Source organism: Hyposmocoma kahamanoa, unplaced genomic scaffold (genome assembly GCF_003589595.1).
Source record: "Hyposmocoma kahamanoa isolate Upper Pololo Valley unplaced genomic scaffold, ASM358959v1 62, whole genome shotgun sequence".
Taxonomy (NCBI): Eukaryota; Metazoa; Arthropoda; class Insecta; order Lepidoptera; family Cosmopterigidae; genus Hyposmocoma; species Hyposmocoma kahamanoa.
This window is the reverse complement of record NW_020653850.1, coordinates 9,178,001-9,182,175: the sequence shown is the minus strand read 5'-3', so window position 1 is coordinate 9,182,175 and position 4,175 is coordinate 9,178,001.

Here is a 4,175-nt window from a genome sequence, read left to right as displayed (position 1 = left end):
TCCAACGCAGTCCATGAAGGAATTGCTGGCGTGCCCTCGTGCCCAAACACCTTGACTATGTAAGACCAATATAGTCCTAAACATAAAAAAGCATGGACACAATAAGAAGAAGCAAAAAGAAGACTCCCCGAAAAGCATAGTGCACAGTGTGTCTTGAATCTTGCATGTGGCAGTCGTCTGCAAGAACCTCTACGAATACTCCGACCTCGATCTCACACACCAGCATCCAGCAACTTTTAAACACTTCTGAAAAGTTCGGCTTCGATGCGGTTGGACTCATCGTCACACTTGAACGCCAAGGTTCATTGATATTTGTAACTGAAAAGTATATGAAACGTGTATTCTTGCGTATTTACATTAAAACACTGTTGCAGTATACAACGACGCAATAACACTTAGTCAAAGTAGACTTCACAGAAAACTTACAAAGATTACTTCATGTCTAATTGTTTATAACTTCATAAACGTACCGACATAAATTATTTATGTTGTAATTAATTATGTTATTATTCGTATAAAAATTTAACCTAAATACATGTATCTTATTAAATAACCTTTTATATACGCGCCAGACTATCGCAAACAGTGATATTATTGTATGTTTACATAACTTTAATTAAGGTTATTAGCGCAAGTTATTCTAGATGATACCTAAACTAAGTAAAATTACTTTCTTGTATCTTAGGTATTGTCTGTTTATGTCTGTTTAGCCCTTATAGCTAAGAAGGCGTGGTTAGACATACCACAATATTTTATGGTAAGTAGCTTACGACTAGAATACGTGTCTGTGTATTATCGCATCGTCACATTTATCATTTAAACCATTTTGCTTTAAATTGTATCTAGTAACTCTTGTGGTAATTTAATCTTTTTATATAATATTGAGGGTCGTATTCTAGAACTCTATTCAATGCTCAAGTCAGGATTGCACTGGCAACACAAGCACTGGAAATACGACCCTAATGGCAGGGACTTGAGTATGATATCAAGTGCTTTAAACCATACTCAAATCATAAAAATGAGTAGAGTTCTAGAATACGACCCTACGAGTCGACACTAGCATACTACCTCAGCTCGAATTCAATTTTTTCCCGTACTAATACGGTTCATTTTGCTTAGGTCGAGCGGCAGGCACACTGGCTTTATTTCGGATTTCTTTTTTTAAATGTATATCGTATAGTACACGTGTTCTACTTTAGTCAGTTGATATAAAAAAAAATTGGCATATGTAAAGTACTTATTGAATACAGTTATCCATATACAGCATATAGTTTTCTTGGACAATTTCGAGGTAAGTTTGTGTTTTTTCTATCGTGAAAATTTTTTGGAATCGTGTTTGGACATCAAAATTATAGGACATATTTGCCATCGTGGTGACAGGATTTATCAATCGGCGTAAGGTTCTCGGTAATTATTGCACAAGGTGCGCCAAACGTAGCAGTAGAGCTCCTTGAGAAAGAGTTAATTCCAGGGAGGTGCTGTCACCTTCCCTATTTCCGTCGCTAAGCAGTAATGTGAGCATTACTGCATCCCGGATTTGAAGGGTAAGGGTGCTGATGAAATTACAGGCACATGGCACTTGTCAACTTATGTTTCAAGGTGACGGGCGCAGTGGCAATGCCCCTAAGATATTTGTGACTAAGCTCTGAGTGGCACTGCGCCTACTATAGCGGTCGTGCGCCGGCCCGCGGCCGTGACACGATCAATAAATATCAGACCGGGCCAAGTCCGTGGCACAGCCGACGAACCTGGCGTCGAGAATTTTTTCCCGATTCCAACCCTGCCCGATCGCGACATGTCATAATATGAATGCATTCGCCGGGCACCCGGAAGGCAGTCAACGTTGGACTATAGTGTAGTGGACAGCGCAGGCGCAAAATGCTCTCATCATCTATTTAATCTTTGTAGAGCGTGGCAAATTCTCCTTTGGATTCTCGTTTTCTTCAGCCAGGATGTACACACATCTTCTTTTTAACAGACTTCAAAAAAAGAGGAGGTTCTCAATTCGACTGTCTTTTTGTATGTATGTTACGCGATAACTCCGGTATTTATGAACCGATTTTCATTATTCTTTTTTTGTTGGAAAGAGGGTACCTCCATAGTGGTCCCATTTCATTTTGAAGAAAATCATCTACCTCTAAGGGCGGCTGATCACGCATAAACATTCATTTTTGTAAATAGCGCCCAGCGTAAATTTTACTTAAGGAGCAATATTTTAGTGGTTGGTTTTGCTATTCTCCAATTCAAAACGTTTTTCTGTCTCAATATACTTTGAGTAGTGAGAACCGATTTTTATTATCTCCTGTGTCAAGTCCTGTATAGTGGCGAACTAAGGGATATTTCAATAAAACTTGGCAAATAGATGTAATTCAACGTACTTTTGGGGTCGGTTTTTTTAGTACTCTGTACTGAGATTATTCTAGTTTCAGCTAGTTCTAGCTGTTGCAATATCTGCCAACTCAAGTTGTAAAAATTGCATTAATAACACAACCTTATCACTGAAGAGAAAAATGGAAAATAACAAAAAAAACCCCGGCCTGCGCTCAGTGCAAACGACACGGTACGGTGACGCCTCGGACCAGGCACGACGTAACGTGAATCAACCTTAATGCTCACATTACTGTTTGGTGACAGAAACAGCTCTTTCTCAATGAACTCTACTGCTCTAAAATGTCTTCAGATCAGTCTTTGTTCGAAAAGATCCTGAGATGTGTCTCTGGATCTTTTCAAACAAAGATTTCGAGATTTCGAACTTGGACAAAAAATCACCAACACAGATCAACCAGTAAAAAGTGTGTCCCGAATGAAGATCTGCCAAAATAAAAAAGGAATAAGTGGGCATTCGTCCGCGCAATAAATTTGCGGTGTCATAAAAACGAAAACGGGGAAGCAATAAAATCTGTCATCTTAAGTAATGCCATCGTGTTTCAAGCTTATCTTCTAACGACGACAGAAATCTTAGCCTTCGAAATTGGCAAGATGGTCTGGACAGAAATTATTACTCTAAGCGCCTTTGTCGATGTTAATTCTCTAAACATTCGACTGTAGGTAGACATAGCTGAGAAACGTAAAAGAGATTTGATCTGAATTTCTTTAATCCAAGGATGGAAATATTTTTTAGCAGAAAAAAACTATATACGACCTGCACAAATTTAAAAAAAAAATATTTTTGTAAAGCTCAGATTTACAAACGTGAATTTCACCAAGTGCTTCACAAACAAAATATTCGCTTCAGGTGCCCAGGCAGCAACTTTATTTTGAAATAATTAACATACTACCCAAGCAGCACACCCATATCTAAATGTATACTATAAGATATCTAATAGAATTTAATTCGATTGAATATTTTAAGAGTTCAAATTCCCTCAAGATATCTCGAAGAAGGTTTCTAGATAATTTAAAGTAAAAGTGGGCACAACTTTGTTAGTAGATCACAAGAGTGCTTTGAGAAACTATCTGTAGGTAGTGTTAAGAGTCATTCTTATCTTTTTCTGAAGTAACCCTTCTAGAATGCTACAAGATCATTTGTAGAATGTAGACAGTTTTTATTTAGTCTTGTAGATAGTTTTTAGATAATTTATAGTCTATGATAGTTTTCTTAGTAATGCTCTTTTAAAACCAAAATACTAAAGCGTTACAAACATAGGACGCAATTATCTTAATACTATTAGATTTCATGTTTAATGGCTTACAAAATATAAACTATATAAATTGCAACATGGCGAAATTAGATATAATATTTCTGATTTTTTCGCGCAATGTTTAATCGGTTAGAAAGCGCAAATTGACGTGCGACTTTAAATACATTGTGAAAAGTGATGTAAAACCTGTCATAAAAGTAATGCGCTCGCTAAATTTTAAATATTTATGTATAAAATATAAAGTTAATAAAAAAAAATTAAACTGTTTATTACAAATATTAATAACAAGTTACAGTACATTCAAGGTATGATCTTAAAATTAAAGATTATTTATCCTTTTCTAGTGAGTTGCGTTAATATGTAAGGTACGACAATTAAATCAATGACCAGTTTGTGTATGCATTGTGTATGTATCTTTCATATAAAATCTTTTTAATTTATTTTTGACTTGTATAGGATTTTTATCTGTTATTTCATTTATAAGATTTTTTGGTAAGCTATTTAATATCATAGGAAGTTCACACATCCAAACTC